Genomic DNA, 9,566 nt, shown 5'->3' with positions numbered 1-9,566 from the left:
GGCTTGTTCGATCCATTGTCTGATCACTCAGGTACGCCTTCCGAGTGCAAGAGCAACGACCCGGCGGTGGAAGTCCTCGTGATTGGCTCCCAGCATAGCCCACCAGGATTTCCCCGTGGCGGGGGTGAAAGCGGTGGTCCGTCGCAGGCCAACGACGAGTACTACCGCAGGCCCTCACCGCGGAACAAAGAGAAGTGCTGCAGCGCAGGAACAAGCAAGTCCTTCAGACCCCCATCACAAGGGAGACTGTTGAGGCCTAGACTTTGGAAGCCGCGCACATAGCCACTCTGGCTGAACGCATGCGCCTAGAGGATCTCTAGAAGTCACTCAAAGACCGCGCTCGCAGACAACCTCGAAATCCCAATCGATGGCAGCGACAACTATTCCCGAGTGGATCGCAAAGTGAGTGTGAGGTATTCCGCACTCCGATTCAGAATGTTGCAGCCGCTGCGCGGATTGCATATTCCATCCAACCATCCCGATCCGAAGCAAGAGAAGGTCTATGATAGATCCGAGCGTTGCTCAGAGCGACTGGTGAACAGAATTCAGCAGTTTCCCAGTCGCGGAACACGATTTACAGCAGGTCAGTAAGGGCGGACACAGTTCAGTCGGCTCGTCGCCCAAGGTCGCCTCCGCAGCGTGAAGATCGCGGTTATCATCAGGATCAGTACCTGGATCAAGGCCACGGTTAGTTTGCTCCTCGACATCACCGTGATGACCGCCGTCGCCCCTTCTGAGGGGCGACTCATATGCGCCCCGGCGTTACGACGACAGGCGCCCTTACGGCGAAGAGCCAATCGATCCTCGAGATCCTGGATTCAACTCAAGGTCAGTCCTCGTGCAAAATCTGGTTGACAGACGTAGAGCTCACTGTGAAGGTTTGGATAGAGATCGTCAGAGTGGAAGTGGTGTGTTTTTCTCCGGGCCCTAGTGTTTCAGCAGGGCCATTCGAGCTGCAGAGATACCACCCAACTTCAGGTTGGCCACAGGGGTGAACAAGTTCACTGGCGAGTCAAAGCCAGATACATGGTTGGAAGATTACTGAGTGGTTGTGCAGATTGGCGGCGGCAATGATTATGTTGCCATGAAGCATTTGCCTTTGATGTTAGAAGTATCGGCCCGGGCATGGTTGAACCAGTTGGCTCTGGCCAACATATACTGTTGGGAAGATTTGGCCCAAGTGTTCATCAAACATTCGAAGGCACTTGCAAGCGGCCCGCCGGGTTGACTGAATTGCAACACTGCTTCCAGAAGCCAAATGAAACTTTGGGAGATTACATACAACATTGGACAACACTTCACCATGTGGTGGAAAATGTCACAGAGCACCAAGCAGTTTGTGCCTTCAAAGAAGGCGTCTGGTACAGAGAGCTCATCCTGAAATTTGGGCGATCTGGGACCCTGACCATAAACTGAATGATGGAGATTGCCACTCGATACGCGAATGGTAAAGAAGAAGACTGCCTCCACAGCAGCAAAGGAAAAGCCAATGAGCATGACCTCGACAACACCAATCCGAGTCAGAAACAGAAGCGCAAAGCTGAAGCCGCTGGTCAAGCAGAAGCGGCCGCCGTTGCTACTCAAGGCAAGTTCAAAGGGAAGGCCAGAGAGTAGTGGATTACCAAGAAGAAGAGAGATCAGTCGGGGCAAGACGTCCTTGATCTGCCATGTTCCATACACACAAAGAAAGATGAGGAGAGTAACTTGATTTTACCCAAGCATACCACTCGGCAGTGCAGGTTTCTGATCCAGCAGTTCCGCGATGGCTAGTCGAGTGAAAAGACCCCTAAGGATGACAAAGAGGAAAAGGCCGAAGATTACCCCAAGGTTAATGCCACTCCGGTGATTTTCGCAGACGTTGAGAGCAAAAGCCGACTGGAAGTCATTAACCGAGAGGTGAATATGGTCGTTCCAGCAACCACGACATATCTTAAGTGGTCGAAGACTCCCATAACCTTTGATCAATCAGATCACCCAGCTCACGTTGCTACCCCTGGGCGGAAAGCGCTAGTGGTGGATCGAGTTGTGGGTGGCAATCGGTTGCGTAAGGTCCTCATGGATGGTGGGAGTGGTTTGAACATACTCTACGCTGCGACCCTGAAGGGAATGGGCATTTCGATGTCCCGACTCAGTGAGAGCAACATGTAGTTCCACTGAGTCATTCCAGGGAAGAAGGCAAAATCACTCGGTTAGATTGCTCTGGATGTGGTTTTTAGTGACTCGAAGAATTTTCGGAAGGAGAAACTGATGTTTGAAGTGGTGGACTTTCAATTCGCCTATCATGCTATCCTCGGCCGACCAGCTTATGCACGTTTCATGGCCTGTCCATGCTACATTTACCTCAAGTTGAAGATGCCCGGACCCAAGGGCGTAATCACGATTACATGGAATAGGCAAAGAGCCGAGGAGTGCCTTCAGCAAGGATCCAAAATCGCTGATGAGCAGATGGCCATGGTGGAACTAGAAGAGCACAAGAGAAATGTGGACCCGAATGATTTACTTCGATCCAAGAAGCCAGCTTCTGAATCTGCTTTCCAGTCGGCGAGTGAGGCGAAGCAAGTTCACATTCACCCAGAAGATCCTGCAGCCGCTCCGACGAACATCTCCACGACACTCGACATCAAATAGGAAGCCATGCTCACCCAGTTCCTTTGTGAGAACTGAGACATCTTCGCACGGAAGCCATCTGACATGCCAGGTGTACCCAGGGGACTGGCTGAGCACCGTTTGAGAGTTGATTTGAAAGCCAAACCTGTTAAGGAGCATCTCCACCGTTCTGCCGCGGAGAAGAGGAAGGTGGTTGGTGAGGAAGTAGCTCGGCTCCTGGCAGCTGAGTTTATACGCGAGATATACCACTCCGAGTGGCTCGCCAACGTCGTCATGGTCCCCAAGAAGGACAAGTCACTCCATATGTGTATGGATTTCAAACATATCCATCGAGCATGTCTGAAAGATCATTTTCCGCTCCCTCGCATCGATCAAATAGTTGACTCGACTGCGGGATGCGAGCGTATGTCTTTTCTTGATGCATACTCTGGGTACCATCAAATCTGACTGTTTGGGCCAGATGAAATAAAAACTGCCTTCATCACCCCTTTCGGGTGTTTCTGCTATGTCACCATGCCATTCGGTCTCAGAAATGATGATGCTACTTTCATGCGCATGATCCAGAAGTGTTTGCTCACTCAGATCAGTCGGAACATCGAGGCCTACATGGATGACATCGTGGTCAAGTCGCGCAAAGGTTCCGACCTGCTGACTGACCTTGCCGAAACCTTTGCCAACTTACGGAGGTACGACATCAAGTTGAATCTGTCCAAGTGCACCTTCGGAGTGCCTGGAGGCAAGTTACTCGGTTTTCTCATTTCCGAACAAGGAATATATGCCACTCCCGAGAAAATCAGTCCAGTTGTCCGAATGAAGCACCCTGAGCACGTGCATGATGTCCATAACCTCACAGGCTGTCTTGCAGCTTTGAGTCGGTTCATTTCTCGTCTCGAAGAAAAGGCATTACCTTTTATACCGACTGATGAAGAAATCTGATACGTTCGAGTGGACTTCCGAAGCAGAAGTAGCGTTTGTTGAGCTCAAAGCCCTGCTCTCCACCCAGGCGGTGCTTGCTGCCCCGAACAACAAAGAACCTCTGCACTTTTCAAAAACGCTGCTTCTGCTTCGGGAGTGCATGTCAGTCGGTGGAACCTGTCTCACGTAAGAGTACGTGTAAGGTCGGTCCGGGCCGCTTCATCCCACAATGCCGCCGAATCAAGATAAGACTAGTAACGGTAAGCAAATTGAACAAATCGTCGCCCACAACTACTTTGTGTTCTACTCGTGCATAGAATCTACGCATAAACCTGGCTCATGATGCCACTGTTGGGGAACGTAGCAGAAATTTAAAATTTTCTACGTATCACCAAGATGAATCTATGGAGTCATCTAGCAACGAGAGAGAGGGGAGTGCATCTACATACCCTTGTAGATCGCGCGCGGAAGCGTTCAAGAGAACGGGGTTGATGGAGTCGTACTCGTCGTGATCCAAATCTCCGATGATCCTAGCGCCGAACGGACGGCACCTCCGCGTTCAACACACGTACGGAGCGGGCACGTCTCCTCCTTCTTGATCCAGCAAGGGGGGAGAAGAAGTTGATGGAGATCCAGCAGCACGACGGCGTGGTGGTGGAAGTAGCGGGATCCCGGCAGGGCTTCGCCAAGCGCAAGCCGGGAGGAAGGGGTGTCACGGGAGGGAGGGAGGCGCCAGGGCTTGGGGTGCTGCTCCCATGCGCCTCCCCACTATATATAGGGGTGGAGGGGGCTGGTTTCTTGCCCTCCAAGTCCATTGGGGCGTTGGCAAAGGTGGGGGAAAGAAATCCCATCATTTCCCTTCCCGACCGATTGTTATCCCCCCCTTTTAGGGATCTTGATCTTATCCCTTCGGGATATGATCTTATTCCTTCTAAGGTGGGATCTTGGTGCGCCTTGACCAGGAGTGTGGGGCCTTTCCCCCACTACCCACGTTCATGTGGGTACCCCATGCAGGTGGGCCCCACTTCGGAACCTTCTAGAACCTTCCCGGTACAATACCGAAAAATCCCGAACATTTTCCGGTGGCCAAAATAGGACTTCCCATATATAAATCTTTACCTCCGGACCATTCCGGAACTCCTCGTGATGTCCGGGATCTCATCTGGGACTCTGAACAACTTTCGGTTAACCGCATACTAATATCTCTACAACTCTAGTGTCACCGAACCTTAAGTGTGTAGACCCTACGGGTTCGGGAGACATGCAGACATGACCGAGACGACTCTCGGGTCAATAACCAACAGCGGGATCTGGATACCCATGTTGGCTCCCACATGTTCCACGATGATCTCATCAGATGAACCACGATGTCGAGGATTCAATCAATCCCGTATACAATTCCCTTTGTCAATCGGTACGTTACTTGCCCGAGATTCGATCGTCGGTATCCCAATACCTTGTTCAATCTCGTTACCGGCAAGTCACTTTACTCATACCGTAACGCATGATCCCGTGGCTAACTCCTTCGTCACATTGAGCTCATTATGATGATGCATTACCGAGTGGGCCCAGAGATACCTCTCCGTCATACGGAGTGACAAATCCCAGTCTCGATTCGTGCCAACCCAACAGACACTTTCGGAGATACCTGTGGTGCACCTTTATAGCCACCCAGTTACGTTGTGACGTTTGGTACACCCAAAGCATTCCTACGGTATCCGGGAGTTGCACAATCTCATGGTCTAAGGAAATGATACTTGACATTAGAAAAACTCTAGCAAACGAACTACACGATCTTGTGCTATGCTTAGGATTGGGTCTTGTCCATCACATCATTCTCCTAATGATGTGATCCCGTTATCAATGACATCCAATGTCCATGGTCAGGAAACCATAACCATTTATTGATCAACGAGCTAGTCAACTAGAGGCTTACTAGGGACATGTTGTGGTCTATGTATTCACACATGTATTACGGTTTCCAGTTAATACAATTATAGCATGAACAACAAACAATTATCATGAACAAGGAAATACAATAATAACCATTTTATTATTGCCTCTAGGGCATATTTCCAACAGTCTCCCACTTGCACTAGAGTCAATAATCTAGTTCACATCACCATGTGATTAACACTCAAAGTTCACATCGCCATGTGACTAATACCCAAGAGTTTACTAGAGTCAATAATCTAGTTCGCATCACCATGTGATTAACACTCAATGAGTTCTAGGGTTTGATCATGTTATGCTTACGAGAGAGGTTTTAGTCAACGGGTCTGCAACATTCAGATCCGTGTGTGCTTTACAAATCTCTATGTCATCTTGTAGATGCAGCTACCACGCGCTACTTGGAGCTATTCCAAATAACTGCTCTACTATACGAATCCGGTTCATTACTCAGAGTCATTCGGATTAGTGTCAAAGTTTGCATCGACGTAACCCTTTACGAGGAACCCCCTTTCCACCTCCAGAATCGAGAAAATTCCTTAGTCCACTAGATAGTAAGGATAAGTTCGACCGCTGTCATGTGATCCCTTCCTGGATCACTATTGTACCCCTTGACTAACTCATGGCAAGGCACACTTCAGGTGCGGTACACATCATAGCATATTGTAGAGCCTACGTCTAAAGCATAGGGGACGACCTTCGTCCTTTCTCTTTCTTCTGCCGTGGTCAGGTCTTGAGTCTTACTCAATACTCACACCTTGTAACACAGCCAAGAACTCCTTCTTTGCTGATCTATTTTGAACTCCTTCAAAATCTTGTCACGGTATGTATTCATTTGAAAGTACTATTAAGCGTTTTTTGATCTATCCTTATAGATCTTGATGCTCAATGTTCAAGTAGCTTAATCCAGGTTTTCCATTAAAAACACTTTTCAAATAACCCTGGATGCTTTCCAGAAATTCTACATCATTTCTGATCAACAATATGTTAACAACATGTACTCATAAAAAATTCTATAGTGCTCCCACTCACTTCTTTGGAAATACAAGTTTCTCATGAACTTTGTATAAACCCAAAATCTTTGATCATCTCATCAAAGCGTTCATTCCAACTCCAAAATGTTTACTCCAATCCTTAGAAGGATTGCTGGAGCTTTGCATACTTGTTAGCATCTTTCAGGATTGACAAAACCTTCTGGTTGTATCACATACAACCTTTCCTCAAGAAAATCGTCGAGGAAACAATGTTTTGACATCCTATCTGCAAGATTTCATAAATAATGCAGTAACTGCTAATATAATTCTAACAGACTCTTAGCATCGCTATGAGTGAGAAAGTCTCATCGCAGTCAATTCCTTGAACTTGACGGAAAACATCTTAACGACAAGTCGAGCTTTCTTAATGGTGACACTTACCATCATTGTCTGTCTTGCCTTTAAAATCCATCTGTACCCAACATCCTTACGACCATCAAGTAGTTCTTTCAAAGTCTATACTTTGTTTTCATACATGGATCCTCTCAGATTTTATGGCATCGAGCCATTCGTCGGAATCCGGGCCCACCATCGCTTCTCCATAGCTCGTAGGTTCATTGTTGTCTAGCAACATGACTTCCAAGACAGGATTACGTACCACTCTGAAGTAGTACGCATCCTTGTCGTCCTATGAGGTTTGGTAGTGACTTGATCTGAAGTTTCATGATCACTATCATAAGCTTCCACTTCAATTGGTGTAGGTGCCACAGGAACAACTTCCTGCGCCCTGCTACACACTAGTTGAAGTGACGGTTCAATGACCTCATCAAGTCTCCACCATCCTCCCACTTAATTCTTTCGAGAGAAACTTTTCCTCGAGAAAGGACCCGTTTCTAGAAACAATCACTTTTGCTTCCAGATCTGAAATAGGAGGTATACCCAACTGTTTTGGGTATTCTATGAAGATGCATTTATCCGCTTTGGGTTCGAGCTTATCAGCCTGAAACTTTTTCACATAAGCGTCGCAGCCCCAAACTTTTAAGAAACGACAGCTTAGGTTTCTCTAAACCATAGTTCATACGGTGTCGTCTCAACGGAATTGCGTGGTGCCCTATTTAAAGTGAATGCAGTTGTCTCTAATGCCTAACCCATAAACGATAGTTGTAATTCGATAAGAGACATCATGGTATGCACCATATCCAATAGGGTGCAGTTATGATGTTCGGACACACCATCACAATATGGTGTTCCAGGCGGTATTAGTCGTGAAACAATTTCCACAATTTCTTAATTGTGTGCCAAACTCGTAACTCAGATATTCATCTCTATGATCATATCACAGACATTTTATCCTCTTGTCACGATGATCTTCAACTTCACTCTGAAATTACTTGAACCTTTCAATAATTCAGACTTGTGTTTCATCAAGTAAATATTCTCAGCATCTACTCAAATCATCTGTGAAGTAAGAACATAACGATATCCACTGCGTGCCTCAGCACTCATTGGACTGCACACATCAAATGTATTACTTCCAACAAGTTGCTCTCTTGTTCCATCTTACTGAAAACGAGGCCTTTCAGTCATCTTGCCCATGTGGTATGATTTGCATGTCTCAAGTGATTCAAAATCAAGTGAGTCCAAATGATCCATCTGTATGGACTTTCTTCATGAATATATACTAATAGACATGGTTCGCATGTCTCAATCTTTTCAAAAACGAGTGAGTCCAAAGATCCATCAACATGGAGCTTCTTCATGCGTTTTATACCAATATGACTCAAGTGGCAGTGCCACAAGTATGTGGTAATATCATTACTATCTTATATCTTTTGGCATGAACATGTGTATCACTACGATCGAGATTCAATAAACCATTCATTTTAGGTGCAAGACCATTGAAGGTATTATTCAAATAGACAGAGTAACCATTATTCTCCTTTAATGAATAACCGTATTGCGATAAACATAATCCAATCATGTCTATGCTCAACGCAAACACCAAATAATAATTATTCAGGTTTAACCCCAATCTCGATGGTAGAGGGAGCATGTGATGCTTGATCACATCAACCTTGGAAACACTTCCAACACATATCGTCATCTCACCTTTAGCTAGTCTCCGTTTATTCCGCAGCTTTTATTTCGATTTACTAACACTTAGCAACCGAACCGGTATCTAATACCCTAGTGCTACTAGGAGTACTAGTAAAGTACACATTAATATAATGTATATCCAATATACTTCTGTCGACCTTGCCAGCCTTCTCATCTATGAAGTATCTAGGGTAGTTCTGCTTCAGTGACCGTTCCCCTCATTTCAAAAGCACTTAGTCTCGGGTTTGGGTTCAACCTTGGGTTTCTTCACTAGAGCAGCAACTGATTTGCCGTTTCATGAAGTATCCCTTCTTGCCCTTACCCTTCTAGAAACTAGTGGTTTTACTAACCATCAACAATTGACGCTCCTTCTTGATTTCTACTTTCGTGGTGTCAAACATCGCGAGTTGCTCAAGGATCATCATGTCTATCCCTGATATGTTATAGTTCATCACGAAGCTCTAATAGCTTGGTGGCAGTGACTATGGAGAACCATCACTATCTCATCTGGAAGATTAACTCCCACTCGATTCAAGTGATTGTAGTACTCAGACAATCTGAGCACATGCTCAACGATTGAGCTTTTCTCCCTTAGTTTGCAGGCTTAAGAAACTTGTCAGAGGTCTCATACCTCTTGACGTGGGCATTAGTCTGAAATCCCAATTTCAGTCTTTGGAACATCTCATATGTTCTGCGACGTTTCAAAACCGTCTTTGGTGCCACAATTTTAAACCGTTAGCATCACACACTGAACTATCACGTAGTCATCAAAACGTGTATGTCAGATGTTTCGTAACATCTATAGACGACGCTCGAGGTTCAATACACCGAGCGGTGCATTAAGGACATAAGCCTTCTGTGCAGCAATGAGGACAATCCTCAGTTTACGGACCCAGTCCGCATAATTGCTACTATCAACTTTCAACTAAATTTTCTCTAGGAACATATCTTAGTAGAACTAAAGCGTAAGCTACGACATTATTTGCAAAGACCTTTTGACTATGTTCATGATAATTAAGTTCA

Source organism: Aegilops tauschii, chromosome 4 (genome assembly GCF_002575655.3).
Source record: "Aegilops tauschii subsp. strangulata cultivar AL8/78 chromosome 4, Aet v6.0, whole genome shotgun sequence".
NCBI classification, from domain to species: domain Eukaryota; kingdom Viridiplantae; phylum Streptophyta; class Magnoliopsida; order Poales; family Poaceae; genus Aegilops; species Aegilops tauschii.
The sequence above is the reverse complement of the archived record's forward strand: the minus strand, read 5'-3'. Positions refer to the sequence as shown.